The sequence below is a fragment of the Bombina bombina genome, chromosome 2 (assembly GCF_027579735.1).
Source record: "Bombina bombina isolate aBomBom1 chromosome 2, aBomBom1.pri, whole genome shotgun sequence".
Classification (NCBI taxonomy): domain Eukaryota; kingdom Metazoa; phylum Chordata; class Amphibia; order Anura; family Bombinatoridae; genus Bombina; species Bombina bombina.
In genome coordinates this window covers 563,371,163-563,396,022 of record NC_069500.1, presented here as the reverse complement: position 1 = coordinate 563,396,022, position 24,860 = coordinate 563,371,163, and positions in this window count along the sequence as shown.

The window sequence follows — 24,860 nt, the reverse complement described above, 5'->3', positions numbered from 1 at the left end:
CAATATTGAGCTGACGCAAGCTCGATACTTGCACTCCACTCACTAATTACATGTGCGACACAATGTGAATAAGACCTCACTTTCACATTGCCCAGAAGCCTTGCGCTCATGAGGGGACGCTTCCATAGGCTTCAATGGGAGCCTCGTTCTGATGCCGATAATCATGGCAAACCTAGTGCAACCCAGGGGGCAAATCGTGCGGAATTGGGCAGCAATAAATACATATACGTATATGAATATATACTGTACATATATATTTATGTGTTTATATGTGTATATACACATATTAACTCATAAATATATATGTATATAAGCATATACATATATATAGTGAAAACACAGGACCCCCTTGATCTCCATGTAAAGGCACTTTTCAGTGCCATTTATTTTTCTAACACCCCACATTCCTCACTTTAACCCCTTATAACTGCTTTGTGCCGTTTTAAAAAAATAAAATAAAGATGCCCATGTGTTTATTTAATTATACTTTACTGTCCTCTTTATTTTGGGGGCTATTGGGGCAACTTTTTTTCATTAACCACAGATCTGATCTCTGTTTAATGATTTCTAGTGCAAAGTGAAACTGCGAGCTTGCGATCACATTAACCAGTCACTTGTAATGGCTGGTTATTTAAATTTGCCCCTTTATGGGCACATGTTAAGATAGCACTCCACTCATTATCTGACCCTTTATGTGACAACTTAATGTTAATGCTGCCATTTTAAATGAAGCATGCAATTCCATGTGGTTTGATAGTGAAGAGAGAAGGAAAAGGAATTCCAAAAGGTAAAAATGTACTTTAATATGTATAATCAAATAAAGGGCCAGGTGAAGACAGATCCTGCCTGCCCAGTCACATAACTTCTGAAATAGGAAAAAAAATAATGTGTTGGGAACATGGATATTAACCCCTTAATGACCACAGCACTTTTCCATTTTCTGTCCGTTTGGGACCAAGGCTATTTTTACATTTTTGAGGTGTTTGTGTTTAGCTGTAATTTTCCTCTTACTCATTTACTGTACCCACACATATTATATACCGTTTTTCTCGCCATTAAATGGACTTTCTAAAGATACCATTATTTTCATCATATCTTATAATTTACTATAAAAAATTTTTATAAAATATGAGGAAAAAATGGAAAAAAAACACACTTTTTCTAACTTTGACCCCCAAAATCTGTTACACATCTACAACCACCAAAAAACACCCATGCTAAATAGTTTCTAAATTTTGTCCTGATTTTAGAAATACCCAATGTTTACATGTTCTTTGCTGTTTTTGTAAACTATAGGGCCATAAATACAAGTAGCACTTTGCTATTTCCAAACCATTTCTTTTCAAAATTAGCGACAGTTACATTAGAACACTAATATCTTTCAGGAATCTCTGAATAGCCATTGACATGTATATATTTTTTTTTTAGTAGACAACCCAAAGTATTGATCTAGGCCCATTTTGGTATATTTCATGCCACCATTTCACCGCCAAATGCAATCAAATACAAAAAATCGTTCACTTTTCACAAATTTTTTCCACAAACTTTTGGTTTCTAACTTAAATTATTTACAAACAGCTTGTGCAATTATGGCATAAATGGTTGTAAATTCTTCTCTGGGATCCCCTTTGTTCAGAAATAGCAGACATATATGACTTTGGCGTTGCTTTTTGGTAATAAGAAGGCCGCTAAATGCCACTGCGCACCACACGTGTATTATGCCCAGCAGTGAAGGGGTTAATTAGGGAGCATGTAGGGAGCTTTTTGGGGTAGTTTTAGCTTTAGTGTAGTGTAGTAGAGAACCCCAAGTATTGATCTAGGCCAATTTTGGTATATTTCATGCCACCATTTCACCGCCAAATGCGATCAAATTAAAAAAAACGTTAATTTTTTCTCAATTTTAAGTTTCTCACTGAAATTATTTACAAACAGCTTGTGCAATTATGGCACAAATGGTTGTAAATGCTTCTCTGGAATCCCCTTTGTTCAGAAATAGCAGACATATATGGCTTTGGCATTGCTTTTTGGTAATTAGAAGGCCTCTAAATGTCGCTGCGCATCACACGTGTATTATGGCTAGCAGTGAAGGGGTTAATTATGTAGCTTGTAGGGAGCTTGCAGGGTTAATTTTAGCTTTAGTGTAGAGCTCAGCCTCCCACCTGAAACATCAGACCCCCTGATCCCTCCCAAACAGCTCTCTTCCCTCCCCCACCCCACAATTGTCCCCGCCATCTTAAGTACTGGCAGAAACTCTGCCAGTACTAAAATAAAAGGTATTTGGCCCTTTTTTAAAAAAAAAAAAAAAAAAAGCATATTTACATATGCTGATGTGTAGGATCCCCCTTAGACCCCAACCTCACTGATCCCCCACCAAACAGCTCTCTAACCCTTCCCCTCTGCCTTAATGGGCGCCATCTTGGGTACTGGCAGCTGTCTGCCAGTACCCAGTTTTGTAACAAAATGTGCCTTTTGTTTTAAAAAATGCCCTTTTCTGTAGTGTAGCTTTCCCCCCCCCCACCAAGACCAACCCCTTCCAGGTCCCTTCGATTACATTTTTAATTGGCCATTTATTATTTTTTTTTTAAGCTTTTAACTTTTTTTTTTTCTGTAGTGTAGCGGTTCCCACCCGCTCCCGCCCCGTGCACGCGCCCGCCCGCCACCCCCCGTGCACGCGCGCGCTCCCGTGCGCGCCCCCGTAGATCCCGCCCCCCATCCCGCCCCCCTCCACTTCACACAGAGCACCGATGGCCGCCCACCCGCCTCCCACGTAAGCTCCCACCCACCAATGATACCGGCCATCGATGTCCGGTGCAGAGAGGGCCACAGAGTGGCTCTCTCTGCATCGGATGGCCAAGGGGGGTTATTGCAGGATGCCTCCATATCGAGGCATCACTGCAATAACCGGAAAGCAGCTGGAAGCGAGCAGGATCGCTTCCAGCTGCTTTCCAGACCAAGGACGTACGCCACACGTCCTCGGTCATTAACTGTATTTTTTTTGAGGACGTGTGGCGTACGTCCTTGGTCGTTAAGGGGTTAAAGGGACATGAAACCAAATTTTTTTCTTTCATGATATAGAAAGAGTATGTCATTTTAAACCACTTTCTAATTTACTTCTATTTTCTAATTTGCTTCATTCTCTTGATATTATTTGCTGAAAAGCATATCTAGATAGGCTCATTAGCTGCTGATTGGTGACTGCACATAGATGCCGCATGTGATTGGCTCACCCATACGCATTGCCATTTCTTCAACAAAGGATATATAAAAAATGAAGCAAATTAGATAATAGAAGTAAATTGGAATGTTGTTTAAAATTGTATTCTCCGAGTGTATAAGTCTCCAGCGCCAATGAGTAATACTACTTTGCTCCTATATGCAAGATCTCTTGACCAGATCTTATAAATGGACAAACGATATAGGCTAGAAGGAGCGCTGAGAAAACCTCAAATATTAATTAAAATAATATTTATTTAGGTTAATGAAGATATCTTTCGAATAATGGAACATTAGGAACACTAGGAGCCAATCTCTATCAATAACATCCCAATATAGGATATACTTGGACATACATCATCACTTAGAAGATTTTTGGATTTCAACACAGGAACTATTCTTAATTAACTTTTCACCACGTATATATATATATATTTTGGAATTTTCACATTTTTCACAAATATCACCCACAAGGAATTGAACACTAAGATTCTAAAGGTGTACACCTATTTTTTGATATATATTTTTTGATATACATTTTTTGATATTTTTGATTTTTCTTTTTTTTTTAATATTTTTTCATTTTTATCATATTTTGATTATATATTTTTTTCACGAGCACACTCTTGTGATTAACTTTTGTAACCAGATATAAACTATGTATACAGATGCAATTTAGAGGTTTATAATTGACCACTGATCAATATCGTTGTTTTAAATTTTTGTTATAATAAATATGTACATTTTTAAAGTATAAAATCTTGCAATCCTCTTTGACTCTACTGAGCAGAGACTCCTAAAATTGTATTCTCTACTTGAATTCTGAAAGAAAAATGTTGGGTTTAGTGTCCCTTTAAAGATTTTGGTAATTCTCAAAGATTTAAGGCAGCCAGGCATCATATAAAATTAGCATATGATAAAAAGTGTGTATTTTTTTTAATAATTGTAAGAAAATGTTTTTACCTCTCCTCTGATATCCCACAGTTTAAAATATACTCACAGCCACCAGGGTGCTGGTACAAAATAGTATTATACAATAAATAAGTCAATGATATATTACTGCACTTTCTGTATTTCAAGGGTATTAAACCCAAACATTGTCTTTGTGATTGAGATAGAAAACAATTTTTAGAAAAATTCCCCATGATATTCTTTGGGGAAGAGATACCTAGGTAGGTCTCTGGAACACTACATGGCAGATATAGTACCCCCATCTAGTGCTCTTGCAGATGGATAACATTTTTGCAAAACTGATGCCCCAGAAAGACGTGCACACTCCTTAACTTACATCCCTCCTTTTCAATAAAAGATACCAAGAAAACAAAGCAAATTTTCTAATAAATTAGAAAGTTGTTTAAAATGACATGCTCTGGAGCGTGCCCTAACTGCGGCTCTGAGTGGTCACATCCTACTTGAGCTCTGGAAGATTTTGAAATAATCCGCCGATTATCTTCAATTTTTTACAGCATCCGGCATACATTATTTATAACTTTAAACTAATAACAACCTAATCTGGAACACGGCAAGCTGTATATATGACATCGGAGCCAGAATCTGACATCTGAGGCCTGTAGCGGCGGCTAACAAACAGGTACCGTGCTCCCGGGGTGCTTGACCACATCTGGATAGTTACCATTCTCCAACTTACTACAAGGCACATCGCTAAACCAGATACTTTTTTTAAGGCAAACCTAGCTATCTTTAATCGACCGTTGACCAGCGCTCGTTGCATAACATAGAAGAGCCAGCAGAGCTATAAAGAACGCCGAGACTCCAAGTCACCTGGACCAACAGTTCTCTAAATATAGAAGCCCTGCTGCAATTGATACGGCACCTACAGAATATGAGCTGAATCTCTTTGCTGAAAACACCACATTTGAAAAAAAATTGAAGACTTAAAATTCTAAGGCTGTCGGGTGCGGAAAACACAATAGATCCACTACATGGCGCTTATAAATTACCTAATTTGCAGACACCACTAGAGACCGCAATACCAAACATTCCATACGCTATACAAGCATTGTTACCACAGCCTGACATCACATAAAGCCACATTTACCTGGGAATGAACTCTGAACTAACTTTGTTAAATACACCATGCGAAAATGAAGACTCGGTGGACTAACCACCAAAAAAATATATGCAGCACCACAGAAGTTTTCAACCACTGAGCATGACCAGGAGGTTTAGGACATAGCTTGCACGGATTATACTCAGGCACTAGAGTTTATGCCTGGTCGAGATACACCACAGATCATCAAAATGACTAACGCTAAGGCTCTCTACCACACCTTATTTTGGTCGATAACCACACACAGAATTCTGATCTGCTTTTATGTGTTATAAATTTCAAGCTGCCTCCATTACACCTTTTCATTCACAATCTCTTCATAGAGACATCAAGCATTTACATTGGGACACGTTGGCACCCGGGAACTGCAAATCAGTTAATAAATTGATGGAGGCATTCCTACCTGCATAATACTCTATCACTGTGTTTCCTTGTTGTAGCCTAATGTGTTTGATACAGCAAGTCTGTAAGAATATGCTTAATATGTTTAATGTTTTACTGTTGCCCTAGTATACCAGCTGCTTAGTAAGAAACTACTGATAGTTAACACCATATTACATGCAATTTATTTCTATTAAATCATACTTTATGAGCATTACTACTGTAAAGAAGGCCACTTCAAATAATCCCTTTGGGGGGGGGGGTCCTCAGTGTCTACACCATGAATCTGAAGGCCATCTGCATTGTTATGCCAGAGTATGGGAAAATTCAGAAATTCTAGCAGTACCTAGGAACCATCATAAATAGTTTATCCTGGTTGTAATACGTTATTATATTTGATCCAATAGGTTTGCCTGTGTATATTTAACATGTTTAACGTTATACATTAAAGGGACAGTCTAGGCCAAAATAAACTTTCATGATTCAGATAGAGCATGTCATTTTAAACAATTTTCCAATTTACTTTTATCATCAATTTTGCTTTGTTCTCTTGGTATTCTTAGTTAAAAGCTTAACCTAGGAGGTTCATATGCTCATTTCTTAGACCTTTTAAGCCCACCTCTTTCAGATTGCATTTTAACAGTTTTTCACCACTAGAGGGTGTTATTTCACGTACTTCATATATATAACACTGTGCTCATGCACGAGAAGTTATCTGGGAGCAGGCACTGATTGGCTGTCAAAAGAACTGAAAAAAGGGGCAGTTTGCAGAGGCTTAGATACAAGATAATCACAGAGGTTAAAAGTATATTATTATAACTGTGTTAGTTATGCAAAACTGGGAAATGGGTAATAAAGGGATTATCTATCTTTTAAAACAATAAAAATTCTGGTGTAGACTGTCCCTTTAACTCTAACAGCCGCCTTATATCAATAGAATCTACAATTCTTCACAACTTAGTCGTAAGGAATATATGAGCTTCCCTAACATATTTTTGCGTTTACTAATCTTCTAGGCATAGTCATAGCTAGGATGTTAACGTGTATATTTGGGGGCTTTCTCTGGAGGTTTGTGGGGGCCTTTGTTGGATGCTTAAAATTGCACTAATATAACCTAAGGCCTAGTCTTCACCACCATAGCATATTACCCTTTAGATACTTTGACTCCTTAACTGTGGTCAGCGGCCAAGGCCACGAAGGAGACAAAAATTGAACACCTTTAGTCTTTCAAGGGTTTTACGCTAAAATACCCTATTTGAATACAGAACAATATTCCTAAAAACATAATTTAATTGCCAAGCTAATGCTAGACTCATATAGACAAAGTGCAGCTACTGGGGACAAATAGCCATGGAAATGTATTCTTTCATAGAGAAACGACTATCTCATTACTCTGTAAAAAATGTAATCTAATTATATCATCCTGCATATGGAGATTATACTTGTACCAAAGATTCATAAGTGACTAAGCATAAGTTCTTATCTTCTAAAACCCCAACGCCTTTCCTATATAACAACCATAAAGATCCAAGAGCTATCTACAATTATAGTAATGGGGATTAAAATAAGGAATGCTAATGTAGACTTTAAACTTGATTCCTATTTGTATTTCTACTTCTGTGAAATATTTATTGTTTTAAAAACGCTGAACCTGTATTGTACAACTCCTCAATAAAAATGTTCAATACAAAATAAAATGACATGCTCAATGTATTAAACCTATGCTGTTTTTTAAAATGTAAGATCTTAGTCACTCAAACAATATGGCCATGCTTGCTTAGCTTGAACAGCTTTCCTATGGGTGACCAGGAGGGGAGAGCAAGAGGGGTCAATTGCTCCCTCTCTGGACTAAAAGCATAAACACCACCCCGAGTCGTCACTCTTTAATGCTAATAAGTAACCATGTGTACAAGGTCCTACCTTTAGCTGCATGTTACAATTAATGTTAAAGGTACAAATTCCCCAAACTGGACTTCAAAAATCTAGAATTATTCAGAAATCCAGACATTTTCATTAATATTTTTAAAAAATAATATTTTAAAAATTACAATTTTCCCCATGTTAATTCCCAATCTTCTCTGTCTGGTTTGCTTTTTGTGTTCTACAATGCAAAGGCTAATCTATATTTTAAAACAAGTATTGCCTTTCTGATTACAGTACTGCACTTTCTGATGGTACCGTGTGTGCAAATGTATTAAAAATATATTAGTCTATCATAAAGCTGTAACATGATGTGTAAATATTGCTTAAATGACATATTGTGTCTTTACACTTGGTCCCATCCCCTCTCTAAGCAGTCCCATTTTACAGATCCCATTTAAGAGATGCAAATGTACAACTATTCAAAAATCCAAACCTTTTCCAGTTCCAAGCAGACCTGTTTGTATTTGTGAATGTATTTGTGTTTGTGCTTCGTATTAAATAAATTTATTAACCCCTACAAGACAATTAAACTTTTTTTTAAAAATCAGATATTTAAAAAAATAAATAAATATATATATATATATATATATATATATATATATATATATATATATATATATATATATGTATATAAATATAAAAAAAAATAAGCTAATGATTTAAAACATAGTTATCATTGTCCTTTCATATAATCCATATTGCTGCATCCTAAAATGTATATTTTTCTTTATTACAGGTTTATTACGTCAGACTGGATCTTAGAGAGAAATGAAAACTATAAATACCATGTGAAATAAACTGGTACTTTTCCAAAAATGTGAATCATAACAGAAAAAAATTGTATTTCATGACCTTTTAAATATGTGTTTAACCCCTTTGTGGAGATTAAACATATAGTCAAGCAATAGTGGAATAAGAAAATGTTGCATTGAATTAAGGCTTTTTCCCCCAGTTTGCACTTTTATATAATTTTAACCCCAACCAAAAGCTATTATTTTCTTTTTAATTCATTTCAAGGAATATAACCACATTGCAAATTAATATATCACAATAGGATACAAAGGATTTGTGTAGAACGTGTATTATCCCTGGCTAGAAGTAATCTTTATCTAAATTGTGTGATATTCTTCAATAAATATTATTTTATGTTTCTTCTCAAAACCTCTGCATAAACTAACACATATTTAAATGAAGTGCTGATGTGAGCTGAGCTCACTCCATGATGAAATTAAAGTTGCCCCTTGCTGTGAAAGGCCTCTTTTATCCCTGCAAAGCAAAATACAATTACCCTGCTTCCCTTCATGTTACACCCTGAAATCCAACTTGCAAGTGTGAAGTCACTTTCCACTTCACTACTTGCCATAGAGTGTAGCTTTTCCAGATTACCTACATGTTAACATCACTTTTCAGGAAAGAGAGATAAAAAAATAAATGTTTTTTTACCACCCTGTTTGCAAATAAAAAAACAACTCTGAAGTTCTTGTTGGAACTTTGTTTATGCAAGCACCTTAGCTGTTAGAATAATTTTGAATGCAAGCAAATTAAGTCTCTCAGACCATAGTGTTAAAATAACAAAGAACACTGCGTCCCTAAATTGAGGAATTGTGGCTATTGCCAACACCTGTGACTAAACAGCTGTTAGTGTGCAAAATGAACATAATGTAGAAAAGTGTTTTTTTAAGGACTATTTGGCAGAAGCAGATGTGGAAAGTGACAGAATTAAAAAAAAGTAATGTATTTTTTTATTTGCCTGTTTAAAAGGAAATGATGTGATCTCAGTATTGAGCTCAGCATTATACACAAGGGGCATATTAAATAACAGAAAATTGTAGGCAAGTTCCTAGGAAAATGACTGCAAACTTCACCACAAAAAAACGCTGCTTTGAAATGAAAGATTTTAAGCCCCTTATGCCCTCATCTACCAGAGTATGTATTCAATGTTGTCTAGCTTAAATATTGCAGGGTTAACTTAGTAATTATTGAGTTCTGTAATTTCTTTAGCAAATGTTTATTTGGGGATATACGTTTGTTTTGCTGCATAAAGTCAGGAGACTTACACACAAATAGACAAGGAAATAATGAAATAAAATAGAAATTCAAATACATTCAAATCTTATAAAATGACACCGGGATACATTGCTAATCAATAAAACAACATTAAATTGATTCATCATATTCATATGATGTTATATTAAAAACCAGCGAAAAGAATACAATATACTATGTGTCATATTCTCTGTAAAAAAAAGCTATAAATCAAAGGTAAACTCTTTACAAATGGGATTCGGTGGAATTTCTTTCCATTTTGAGGACTGGTGAGCAGTGGCAACTGTTAAGGGACATGAAATCCATTTCATGATTCAGACAGAGCATACAATAATAAAAAAAGCGTCCATTTTTTTTAAAATTTGCTTCACTATCATGAAATTCTTTGTTGAAGAGCATACCCAGTTAGTTGTGTATGTGTCTGGAGAACTGCACGACAGTTAATATTGCGGCCATCTAGTGCTCTTGCATATACTGTCTGGGTGTGGGGGAACAAAATAGGGTTGGGTGTTTGCACAGTAAACTTTAATATTGAAACAACTCACTTATCCACATATTGCTTGCATACTATGGCAGTTACCACTAAGAAACAAATAAATATGGGGAAGTTGACCCCCACAACAAACCCCTATTGTTTCAAAGTAGAGGAACCTTCACACCAAGTATATAACTGAGGCAGTACTGAATAGTCAAAAATGACTCACCACAATTCTGTTGCTAGGTGCAGTCATCTTGCTCTCTCCTTGGTGTGGTGTATCCGTGTAGAAATTCTCTCCACTTGTGCTTTTCCTCCTCCACCTAATTGGCAGACGGCTGGCAGGTGCCTCTTGATGGTATAAAAACTGTCCAAGCAAAGTGGTATGGAGTTTTACCTCCGCAGCAAGGTATAAGAAGTTAAACTCACTCTCTGTGCTCACTGTGGCCAGTGCTTGCAAATATTGTGAAAAAGAAGATTGTTAGGAGCACCAGAGAGTTGAGTAAAAATTAAACTTTATTTAAACAAAGGGTTATAGTAACCCCAGGGTAAGAGACAAATAAATTGAATTGAAAAACAGAGACAAAAAAGGCTGACCGGTTTCGGCGTCTGCCTTAATCCTAGCCTGCTTAAAAACTGACTGTTTTTTACCAGTTTAAAAACCCATCCCTGCAATTCAATTGGTTCAAATATTCACACCTCTTACTTAATCAACCAATGTAGAGGTTCTAACGTTGTGACACCTGTGCTGTCTGTAAATATCACCTAGGCTAATTACGTCCGTGAACTATTTATTTAAACATATTAAGTCACTTTATTTCCTCAGTGTCTTACGTTATATTCTGTATGCCAAAGTGAAAACAATGTTAAAGCCTGGATCCCTGCCCATTGTTTACAGAGCGTGGCGAACATATACTTGTCACTGCCTAAGTACACCCTTGTTATTGTAATGCTAGCCGTACTTTGTCTGTTCATATATTGCAGACTAATTCAGCCCAGTTGCCCCTTCTCTTACTAGAGGAGTTTCCGCTAGCATTTTGAAGTAGCCGCCCAGATCAGTAATATTGCCCCTCCTATTCTTATATTGCGGACTAGCCTAGCCGGATTTACCCCATCTCTCCCTAGAGGAGACATCGCTAGTATTTACCATCAGCCGCTCAGATCAGTTGTACTGCCCCTCCTGTCCGGGCTGGCTGCTTCGTTCACACGGAAACAGTGGCGTAAACAATCCTCCTGTTTCCTATTCAATAAGCTTTAGCCACTTAGTTACAAACTTCTTCGCTGCTATTTTACCGCAATTGCTTTAATCAGCTGTGAATCCCCTTCTGTTCGTACTGACTGCTATGCTTTGTTTACATAGAACTGTGACGTAGGCGGACCTCCCATGTCTTGTCCAATCCGTGTCCGTAACTTGACCGGCACTTGCTTAGCAACCAACTGCGTCTATTTAGTGATGCATGAAATGGATAATAATAGCTCGCCTTCATCACAGTTCTATGTTTAGAAGTAGGGATGTGGATGCTTTGTGCAGCGTGCTTTTACATTGTAGCTGGGTACCTATTATTCATACCAATATTTTACAACTAAATAAAAGTGACTTTTTTCTCTTCACTCTTCGTGGGGAAGTGATCAACATCCTCTATTGCTACCATAACACTGTGCGGTTGTTGTAGGGTCAATTGGTTTTCCCTGACTGTGCTGCCTTCACTTATTTTTGACTTGAGCACTAAATTCCCTGATACTGTATTAACTTGGTTGACTGTTAGTAATGGGAGATGTATTAATTTCACGCTAACTAACCAGGGAGGCAAGGACCAGAATAAAAGAACATCTGGCCGACATAAGGGCAGGTATACTTACAACACCTTTAATTAACCATTTCACTGATGTACACCATAAAGACCCAAGATTCTTCACATGGACCATCATTGAGAGAGTACCCGTACAGAGTAGAGGGGAAGATAGAACCTGTAAATTGGGTGAAAGGGAGGCCTTCTGGATCTTCCGGTTAAAAACAAGAGTTCCAGAAAGTCTAAACTCGGAATTTGATCTAATTAACTTTTGGTGATCAACCTTTTCCTATCTACACTTACACTATTATTACCCCTTCCCCCTCCCCCCCTTCCACCACCCCCCTCCCTCTCCCCCCCATCCCATTTCCCAATCGACACCGTCTCTCCCCCCCTCCCCCCTTTTTTTTTTTCCCCCTCACTGTTACTCCCTTTCTTCCCTCACAGTATCCCCCCCTTCCCAACACCACACCCTTCACATCACACCTGCTAAACCACCCTCACCCCCCCTTTCTTTACTCCCACCCCTTCACATCTGCTCCCCCCCCCCCTTTTTTTTGCCCCCCCCCCTTTCCCCCCCCCTCTGCCCCCCTCCCATTATTAGCTGTCAACTAAGTTAATACAGCATCAAGAAATTTAGTGTTCTAGTCAAAAAAGTGAAAACAGCACAGTCAGGAAATACATAATCAGTCTCAAGTTAGCGTGAAATTAATACATCTCCCATTACTAACAGTCAACCAAGTTAATACAGTATCAGGGAATTTAGTGCTCAAGTCAAAAATAAGTGAAGGCAGCACAGTCAGGGAAAACCAATTGACCCTACAACAACCGCACAGTGTTATGGTAGCAATAGAGGATGTTGATCACTTCCCCACGAAGAGTGAAGAGAAAAAAGTCACTTTTATTTAGTTGTAAAATATTGGTATGAATAATAGGTACCCAGCTACAATGTAAAAGCACGCTGCACAAAGCATCCACATCCCTACTTCTAAACATAGAACTGTGATGAAGGCAAGCTATTATTATCCATTTCATGCATCTCTAAATAGACGCAGTTGGTTGCTAAGCAAGTGCCGGTCAAGTTACGGACACGGATTGGACAAGACATGGGAGGTCCGCCTACGTCACAGTTCTATGTAAACAAAGCATAGCAGTCAGTACGAACAGAAGGGGATTCACAGTTGATTAAAGCAATTGCGGTAAAATAGCAGTGAAGAAGTTTGTAACTAAGTGGCTAAAGCTTATTGAATAGGAAACAGGAGGATTGTTTACGCCACTGTTTCCGTGTGAACGAAGCAGCCAGCCCGGACAGGAGGGGCAGTACAACTGATCTGAGTGGCTGATGGTAAATACTAGCGATGTCTCCTCTAGGGAGAGATGGGGTAAATCCGGCTAGGCTAGTCCGCAATATAGGAATAGGAGGGGCAATATTACTGATCTGGGCGGCTACTTCAAAATGCTAGCGGAAACTCCTCTAGTAAGAGAAGGGGCAACTGGGCTGAATTAGTCTGCAATATATGAACAGACAAAGTACGGCTAGCATTACAATAACAAGGGTGTACTTAGGCAGTGACAAGTATATGTTCGCCACGCTCTGTAAACAATTGAATTGCAGGGATGGGTTTTTAAACTGGTAACAAACAGTCAGTTTTTAAGCAGGCTAGGATTAAGGCAAACGCCAAAACCGGTCAGCCTTTTTTGTCTCTGTTTTTCAATTCAATTTATTTGTCTCTTACCCTGGGGTTACTATAACCCTTTGTTTAAATAAAGTTTAATTTTTACTCAACTCTCTGGTGCTCCTAACAATCTTCTTTTTCACAACTCTTGCATATACTGCCCCACACCTGCATGCTTCTTAGCCTACCTACCTGCATTTCTACAAAAGAAAACCAAGAGAACAAAGTAAATTTGATCATAGAAGTAGATTGGTATAAAAAAAAAATATCCTCTGTATTATGCATGTCTGAATCATGAAAAAAAATTGGGTTCCAGGTCCCTTTATGGTTTTAAGCTGGGCAGAAAATTCTGCATGTTCTTTTCCTATACTACATGCACTGAACTGTATTAGGATTTAAGCTAGGATGTCTAATTTAAAGAAACATGAACAGAGTTATAAATCAAAACTACAAAAGCTATACAACCTCATAGGATATGTATGTATATATATATATATATATATATATATATATATATATATATATATATTGCTGCAGATGAATCATCCACCCTTTGTCTAACCTATGTGACTCCTGAATAAGGATGGTGCTCAGTCTCCTTGCCCTCATCTGTAATACCTCTCTGGACTGACTCCCATTTCTGAGTCTTTGAGGGCATACTATCACTTTTGTGGAACCAGGTTTTTAAGAAAATAGAATATAATCCTAGTTAGGTCTTTCAGGTATGGTGAATTGCCATTATTTACTCTTTTGCATTGCTGAGGCACCTTCTTCCATGTGTATATTTCAGTTTAAGTGTTTTTTAGCAATACCGCTATATACTTAGTTTATATTTTCCATTGTTCAATATATTATAAAGACAATTTGTTGTATATGTACTTTTCCTCTACTTTTGTAATGTTCTTTCTTTAAATTTCATGGCCAGCCAACCAATGAAAAGGTGTAAGGTTTACCACCTCACCAGATACAGATTAATGCTTCTTTATCCTTTTTCCCCCATTCTGTTATGTTCCAGTTCTTTGTCTTACTGCTTGTAGTCATTGGAAGACTAATTGCCTGATATCTGCTTACTGGGTCCTTCCCCTCATCACTCAATATTCTGACTACTTTACATGTAACGCAAAAACTACTTTAGTGAGGAGTGGTCATTACAATTTGTTTACAATGTGAGAAATTATTTTGAAGTGGTTGATATGCAACTGTATAATTGAGTTATGTTGTCCATGACACATTTAAAATTCCTCAATCATAATACAAAAGGCTTCTACTAAGTGCAGTTTTCTGTTTAAAATTATTTTCTGAATCCAGGATGGATAAAATGTTTCTGCAAGAGACTAAATGATTAGCAGCTACCTCTCAAATCTAAGCAGTTTCCTGAAATATATATTGGTTCCTTAAAAGAAGAGCTGTAACTGTTATGTTTATATTCTGTTGGAGACCATTGATGTAGTGGTTGAACTGTTAGCCAGATACCTTATCTATCTATATAGATAGATAGCATAGGTAGGACCAAGTCATTAACACGTTATGTTTTTTTCGCATTTGGGGTTGCGCAGGTATTACCAGTTGCAAAATAACTTATTTTGTGTGCCCGTTAACCTGTGTAATCCAAAAAGACAGATTGTGTGCACCTTCAAGTATTCCCCTATAGAAGTCAATGGAGAAGACAAAGAAAAAAAAAGAACATGGGCGCAAAGCCCATGACGTATTCTCCTTGAAAAGCGTACATGAAAATGCAAATATTTCATATTGAAACAATGTTTTCTTTACGGAATATGTTCTATTTATTTAAAAAAAAAAATTCAATATACAGTATGGGATGATTTTGGGACAGATATATCTATTTATAGCGAGATATGTATATGAAAACATATATATCTAGATATCTCAAGATCTATATGTGATTATCTCTTTAAAAATCCATCTGAGATAATGTTTAATGTGCATAAGATTGTAATGTAAAATATTTTAATTATCTCCATTGTTAAACATATCTCTATACATATAAATCCATATTTCTCTATGTATGTCAATGTAATATCCCTGCGTCTGTTTTTTTTCTTCTAACACCCGAGATCTCCTTTAATTGAGCCCTTTTGTGTGCAATATATTTTTAAAATAAATTTTAATAGACAATGAGTGTAATAAATTATAAATAATAAAATAAATAATAAATAATAATACAATTAAATTTAATAAATATGAGTGTAACTGCACTTTGTAATGTATTTTTGAAGTGTTTCGTGAAACTTTTCTGTTGCAGAAAACTGTTAACTACAGCTCTTCGAGGGCGGAAAGGATTGTTGCGTAAAAGGCGATTGCGCGCATGCAATCACGATTTTTCAAGACTTGTAATGTCTGCGCAATGAAAATTGATTGCGTAAAGACCATATCGTGCATGGAAAACTCATACCGTGTGACTTGTAATCTTGCCTTTTGCCTATTGTATATTATTTACCCAAATGACTTTACATTAACATTTGGTTTTATCAGTTGTTTTAAATAAATTAGGCCTTTCCATTTCTGGAAAGATTATGTGTAAAATCCGGCATAAAATCTGGATTTTCTTGTATTGGCAAATACCAGGAACTTTCTTTACAATATTTTTTCAATAATTTATTCTATTTCTGCTTCCAAAACTTTAACAAACATAATCCTATCTCACAAACAACAGTAAAACATAGTAACAGTTAATAGAATCACGTTACTGAGAAAACATGATAGAAATGGCAATCAATAGATGTGTATAATGTACTAATCAGTGTGTGTATAGTAACAAGGGGATGTGTGAACTGACTTCCGGTGGGAGGAGTGTGAGCACGGACGCACGCTCTGAGCTCAGGACACTGAGCCGTGGAAAATCGAGCCCCATAGCACAGAGCTCCTGTTGGCGGTGATTACCACAAACCACCCGAGGAGAATGCTGAGGCGGTGCGAAACGGAGGTCTGAGGTTACCGCCATGGTCGGGTGGTACTGACCGTAGCCATTAAATGTGGAGAGGGAGTGCCAGAGAAACACTCGGGAATTGGAGGGTGTGACTGGTAACCAGTAAGCCGCGGTGCTCAAGGAGCTCAAGGAGCAGTGGTGAATAGAAGAAAACTGATCCGCTAAGCTGTGAAACTGGAACTTTCGGATGGTTGAATTTGGCGATTTCGGGAGGTGTCCTGGAGGAGACATTTCGGCCCCTGAAGGTTTCAGATGTTAATGTAAGTGGCAGTAAAAGGGAGTGGTCATATCTGAGGAAAAAATCCCACGCTTCAGTATAAGGACAGAACCGGATAAAACCGCAAGTATACAAGTTGCATACCCCAAGTTGCATATTGGGTTAATGTGATATTTCCGTCCAGAAAGCCCCACTTGTTTTTAGACATTTGGCTCTATTGTTATTTCCATAGCCATAAAAGATAAAATAAAGGAGAGCCCAGAGAGACCCACACCCTGTATATATTGAGACAAGTTGCGGAGAGTTCATCCAGAACTATATTTATGTTCATAAAGCAATATATGAAAAAGGGAGCCTGCTGGGACCTTCAGTTACTGTATTGCGATTTAAGGTTTGGTGAATACTAGTAGCGACATTTATATATCTGGTGGAAATGCCTCAGGGTTTGGCTCTAAGGTTTTACCTTACCCTAAGCGGCAGAACTATTCCCTCAGACTAACGCTTTGAAGCCATATATACTGTGTGGAAACCTATTCTTAACTGTATCCGATAAATAGGTTAGAACAAGCCTGGTTTTTGAGATATCCTCAATACTAGGATTACAATTAGAACCATCTATACAGAGCTGCAGTAAGCTACAAAATCAAGAGACTTTGGGGACCCCCATTCTGTATACTTTGTTCTTTACTGTGGTGTATATAACCAGGAACGCATATATTCAAAGAGTTGAAGTGTTTTTTTTCTATTTTTCTTTTTGGCCTTAAGTTGCCTATGCCATGTTAAGTTGCAGTTGTATTACCACAGCCATATCTTGAAGAAGAGACACATACCAGGGGGAAAAAGCACTGCTAATTGTTTAAGAGGATTATGTTGTACTAAAAGTGGCCTTATGTAAAATCTGTTTATAGGTTGAAGGAGAAATATCGAGCAAATCTCCTGTAAAACAGCCAGTACCAGCAGTCCTGTAGGGCTCGGCCTGAGGCAGTTAACAAAAGATTCAAAAAGTGTTTACTTGATGTATGTGTTATCCTTTTCATGTTTTTCTCTGCCTTGTTTAAAAATCCACCCCGAATAAAAGAGTTTAAGTCAGGTTACCTTACTGTACACAGCCGACTAGTTTTATTTATCTAGGAATGAATATATACAGAGCGGTCTGAAGAAATAAATCTGTATATAACCAGCTGTAAGAAGTTTAGCGCCTTGCAAGATCAATTGTCAGGGGAAGGATTTGCTCTGGTTATAGATATAGTGGTCAATCAAAGGAAGCACATGTTTCTGCTTGAAGGCGATTTTGTGTGATAGCTACGTATACATTATAGGTCTGTTTGTAGAATACTGAAAACGTCATTGATGTAGAGGCAATATGTGATATTCCTTAATTGAAACTCTATGAGTCCACAAACATAAAACCTACTAGATCCTGGTCTAGCTTCAATAAAATATTGAGTGAGCTACATTAAAACAAGTAACTAGAAGAGGGAGAGTCTAATTGAAACTTGAAAAGGCCTTGAATCTATAGAGGGTTCAGTTGGAGTTCAAAATATTCTGGTCTCCAGCAATGCCTCCTAGGAGAGACAAAAAGCTCAATAAGACACCACAAGATATAATACTAGACACTTCATCTACGGCTCAGCCAGTCATGGAAAAAGCAGCAGATACACAACTCACAAACAATCAGATAGTAGAGCTAATTCTCCCCCAGTTCGAGGGGATTAGAGGGGAGTTGGCAGGTCTCACTGGGGAGATCAGGCAATTTTCGAAAAGACTGTCAGAGGTCGAATCCCGAGTGTCTGACCTCAAGGATGTATATGCAAATCAGGAAGATACTACGCAAAAACTTACAAACACGATCAAGGTATTACAATCTAAGATTGAGGATCGCGGAGGAATAATGTGAGGGTAGTGGGAATTCCTGAATCTAGCGAATATGTAGATCTTATACACTTTGCCTCATTCACATTGCCAAAAATATTAGGGATGACACCACAGGAAGGGAAATTAGCGGTAGAAAGAGCACATCGTACTGGGCCCATTAGAACAGAGGTAGATAACAGAAATCGGCCTAGAATGATTATGATTTGCTATTTAAATTTTCAAGACAAAGTGGCAGTTTTGAGACATTATAGGAACCAGGCCCCTTTAATAATTGAGGGTAAAAAGGTATTATTGTTTCAGGATTTTTCAGTGGATACCTCCGCTAAAAGAAAAGAAATGTCTCTATACTGTTCCGGCCTCATAAAAGCTGGAATGAAAGCTATTTTAAGGTACCCAGCTAAACTAATAGTAGAAAACAAGGAAGGTCAGATAGTGTTAAATACAGTCAGTGAAGCCAAGGCATTCTGTGAATAAAACAAAATTGTTATATAAAACCAAAAAGCTTCAACCTATTAAGTACAGTTAGTTTTAACGATAGGTCTCTTTGGGGAGAAATCCCTAGTGTTCCTCTGTATCTTCTCTTTAGGTTTTTCTGTTGTTAGATCACTGAATGGCTATTGGAAAGTATGTGTGTAATGGTATTGTTGCTGTTGTAAACAGCAGAGGGGGGTACTTGTCTTTGTTTTGTGTGTTTTTTTTTTTTTTTTGAGACTATGAATTCTAGCCTTATGTATAAAGGGAGTAAATGAGTGGAAAACTAAACTTTTTATCCTGGAATATTGGGGGAGTAACATCACCAATTAAGTGCAAAGGTATTCTAAAAACCCTTAAAAAATACAACCCAGATATAATCCTCCTACAGGAATTACACTTGAAGTCCGCAGAGATACCTAAGTTAAAACCGAATTGGATTGCTGAAATATTAGCCAGACCTTGTGCCACAAGAAAATGTGGAGTAGCCATACTGATAAATAAAAATTTGACATATAGTATAACCAGTATTGATGCAGATATAGTGGGCAGGTACATAATTGCACAAATTAAAATTGCTGCCAAAACCTGGACAATCTGTAATGTGTATGGTCCAAATGTACTAGACAAAGAATTTTGGGATAAAATTAAATATAAACTAGTCTTGTATCTAGGTCAAAATCTGATTATGGCAGGGGACTTCAATATGGTTCTACATATAGAAATAGATAGGCTCCTACAGAAGAAAAGTGGAGGAAAATATGATAGGGAGGCTAGCTTTTTTAGAGAGTTTTGCAAGACTTTAAAATTAAAAGATATTTGGAGGGTACAACATCCGGATGCAAGAGAATTTTCTTGCGAATCTAAAACATACAGGAATTTCTCCAGAATTGATTTGTTTTTAATTGACGAGAATATATTAAAGTTAGATATAGAATCTGAAATTTCAGACTTTGGGCTATCGGATCATGCCATAATAACCTTAAAAGTAATTCTCAATGACCAAAAGGGAATAAATGTTAATACTTTTAGATTTCCAGCATATATGGTCAATAATCTAGGCTTTTGTAATTGGCTTGTTCAGAAGTGGCGGGAATATTGTAATTTAAACAACACATACAGGGATAAAAATAGAAACATTCTGGGAAGCCGGTAAAGTGGTTATGAGGGGAGAAATTAAAAATTACATGGTAAGATTGAAAAGAAAAATGGCCAACAGGGAGCTACAATTATCGAATCAGTTGAAAAATGCATACAGAAAATATATCATAAGGCCAGATAGAATTTCGTGGGACAGCTATAGGAACGCCAGAGCACAACTTGACTTTTTTTTGAACAAAAAATGGGCCCTGGAAGAGATTAAGAATAAACACTACTGGCAGGGACCGCAGGGTATATCTGCTAAACATTTGACTAGAATAAGAAACTTTAGAAAAAATAAAAATAGGATTATGGTAATAAGGCACAATAATTTAATATACACTAAAACAACAGAAATTCGTGACGCCTTTTATAAATACTATCAAAATATATACGCTCAAGGGAAGGTAGACATGAAGGCAAAGGAGAGATTCTGGAAAGAGATTAATCTCCCAAAAATTGATAGAGAGAAACTGGCTCATCTGAATCTACCAATAACTTTAAAGGAAGTGAAAACTGCCATAGGAAAAATGAAGGTAGGGAAAACCCCAGGCCCGATGGTATCTCGGCGGAATACTATACGATATTGAATTCAGAAATAGCCGATATTTTACTAGAAATATTCAATCTATATTATTTACAAAACAGAATGCATTCTCTGTATTTTACGGACTCAATAATTACCCTCATACACAAAAAAGGTAAACAGGCAGACGATATGGGTGCATATAGACCCATATCGTTACTCAATAATGACTATAAGATCTTGATGGATATCATAGCAGATAGGCTTAAGAAGGTAGTTGGATTTATAATTCATTCAGACCAGACAGGCTTCATGCCGGGATGGAACGTAGCCAGAAATATACGTAGAGTCCTATTAACTATAGAACATTTCCACAATAAATTCCACAAAACAGGAATACATGACAAAACAGATCTTGCCCTGATCACAATAGACGCGGAAAAGGCATTTGATTCCATAATTTGGGACCATATGACCTTCACCTTATCACAGTTTGGATTTTCGGGTAACTTCGTAGACCTAATTAAACTGATATACAAATCACTGAGATCATAATTACTAGTGATTGGGGGGTTCACACCATATATAACGCTACAAAAAGGAACCAGGCAGGGGTGCCCATTATCCACACTTTTTAATATTGCATTAGAGCCCCTGGCAATATATATCAGAGAGAAAGTAGCTGGTATTAAATTAGGCAACCATAAGGTAGTTATCTCATTATATGCTAACGATGTGATCCTCTTTCTCAGTAACTCTAGAACAAATATCCCAGTAAGTCTAGAGATCATAGAGCAGTTCAGTAAGTTTACGAGTTATAAAGTTAACAATCAAAAGTCAGAAATTTTATGGATCAACAAAATAAAAATAGTTATTGTGAACATCCGTTTAGGGATGTAGTGCATATTAAATATCTAGGAATCATTCTGGGGAAGGATCCACGTGGTTGGTATAATCTCAACTATGCCAATTATTTTTCCAAATTACACATGGAGCTACAAAGGTGGAATATGTATTTTCTTTCCCTTTCGGCTAAAATCATGATAGTTAAGACAAATTGTCTTTCCGCATCTGTTGTTTTTTCTGCAAAATCTGCCACTGTTTATTTCAAGGCAAGACATTATTAAATACAACAAGGCATGTAGCAAGTTTATCTGGGGTAAGATGAGACCATGGATTTCTGTAGATAGACTAACTATCCCTAAAAAATTTGGGGGTATGGCCTTGCCAAATATAAGTTACTACAACTGGATAGCAATGTTAAAATATGGGATAGACTGGATTCTCGAGGCACAGTATATTACCTTTTATGAGGTGGAGACAGATCTAATAACACCTTTTAGTCTAAAATCTGCTTTACACAATACATACGCTAAGCTACCAGAGAACATTAGACAGATTTCAACAATCTCAAACATTATCCTGGCCTGGCAGAAATATTGTAACACAATTGGAGTCGATTACAGAAAATCTCAATATCTCCCGATCATGGGAACCCCAGATTTTTCTCTGGGGCAAAACAACATAGTCTTTAGAGAATGGCGCACACAAGGGATTTCATATTTCACACAACTTCTTATAGAAGGTACAAATAAGATACAATTATATAGTGAGATATAGTGAGATATCAAAAAAAATTAATCTTCCTCAAAGATATTTCTTCGCCTACTTCCAAGCCAGAAGTTTTATCACAATGTTATCTCAGTCTAGTGAGCTAGGATGGAATCAATTTGAGCTAGAGGCGGGGTTTAAACTTTATAAAGCAGGTCACAGATCACTATCATACTGGTATAATTACACTATATGCAAAACTAGGCCCAAACCATATAAGGGAAATTAGGGAGAAGCTCCAAAAGGTTATTCCAGCTATTCAGGAAGAGGAGGTCATGAATAGTATTAGGTTAAGTATGGGAGCAACAGCAACAATTAGTTGGAGGGGAACTCATTGGAGAATCATTAATAGTTACTATCTAACCCCGGACAGAATAAATAAATGGGTAGGTGAAGACTCCAAAATAAATTGTCATAAATGTAGGGCTGGAAGGGCTGATCTTTTGCATTGTTTATGGTCCTGCCCCAAGATTAGACAGTTTTGGGGTAAGGTCAATTACTGGTTAAATAAGTATGTGGTGTCGCAAATTGAATTCACTGCAAGAAGGATTTTCCTCCTCTATCAAGATCCATTACGGCCAGGAGACCGACTCTTAGTTAATACCACTATAATGGCAGCACGAAACCTTATAGTTAAAAAGTGGAAATCAAAAAAAGCCCCGGACCTGTGTGAGTTCATCAATTTAATTAACCAACAAATGAGAATTGAGTTATATGACAACAAACTGAGCAAGGAGTCAAATCTCAGGAAATATTTTAGCAAATGCTTAAAATTAATTCTAGACTTGCCATTAGAGACACAAAGGCAATTTATATCCCCGTTAAAAAATCTAGTGTCCTTTTTAACTTTGGTCCTGGAAGAAAAGATACCACATCAATGGGTAGAGATAAGGGAAGAAATGACCTAAGGTAGAGTCGTACTTAAGGCGGGCATGTAAAAGACTCTTTCATTTTTTTTTTATTATTATTTTTTTTTATTGATTTGTGGTACTTTTTTGTGTTTTATGTTGTTTGGGGTTTATGTTTAGATGCCTGAGATAGGAAACTTGATTGAAAATTCGAGTTATGTGTACAACCTTAAAGCCCTTTATACTATGTTAAGAAGAATGTAATCCTGCAACTCAAAGATGTCAATTTATTTTGTTTGATATTTTGGCCCTGCGTGGCGCAAAAAAAAGGGGCGTGCCCTGTTGTTTCTTTTTTGTTTTCTGCTGATTTTTCTGTCAATTGTTTTTTTCTTTTTTATTCTTCTCTTGGTAAGACTGTACACTACTGGTTATAAATAAATATAAAAAAAAAAAAGAAATGGCAATCAATAAGAATTGAGAGACAATAGTATAGTACAGAGGCAGTAGTACCCACTTTTCTCTAATTTGACCAGAACTGTAATTATACTCGATAAGGGGTGATAGTATTTTCCTTTGTAATGTTATATCTAACTATTTTATAAATAGATCCAATTTTTCATCAATTATATGTAAGCATCGTCTTGTTCCTTTATTAACTGATATAGGGCTAGATTACTAGTGGGGTTCAAATTAGCGCTCCCGCTTGAGCGTTAACTTCGCTAAGCAGAGACTTGCTCTCATCAGGTTGCGCTCGTATTATGAGTTGAAAGTAAAATGTTTGCACACGAGCGCTAACCCGATGCGCACAAAAAGTGAAACTTAGAATATTGCAACCGCGTAAGCATATTACCCCATAGACTTAAATGTAATGTGGAAAAAACCTAACACCCATACTCGAGCACAAACCCACGTTTAACCAAGTGTGCTAACCCAACATGATATGACAATATGAATATTTCACATAAAGGGAATATGTTTGGTTATATATATATATATATATATATATATATATATATATATATATACCGAGATCCAGACTATATCCTAGAGCTGGCCGGAATCTCCAGAATATACAGCAGGACATAAAACATCCTTATATACCCTTATAAAACACAAATGAAACCCACTTGTGTGAATCAATCTCCAGAGCAAACACATTGTTTGCACTGTGTCTATAGGCCACGCCCATCATTAGCTGTGCCTATTATTGACATCATCAGCATCAGACACAGTTACCAAGGCAACCTATAAACACCACTGGGCACCAATGATCCATACCCAATCGTCATGAGGACACGCCCACCGTGTACTGCTATCTGTCATAACTTTTATCGGATCAGCCCACAGTATTATGTACAGGATTACGTAGGCAAACAGTATTAATAACAAAATGAGAGTTCTGGAAACAGAGTCAGAGCAACATATAAATCTACATATTCTGTACTTATATAAAAACAAGCTGCATTAGGGTTATGGCAATCAAGCGTTCTAGCTAGATAGTGATGCAAAGCATAAGCACATATAACAGACTCTCTTGATATTACACTAAATAAATATTGTGCAATATACATATAATTCTAGCATCATAATAAAACACTTAAGGAGATTTACACATTGCTGTGTCAAGACCTGATGGAGCCATAACCATCT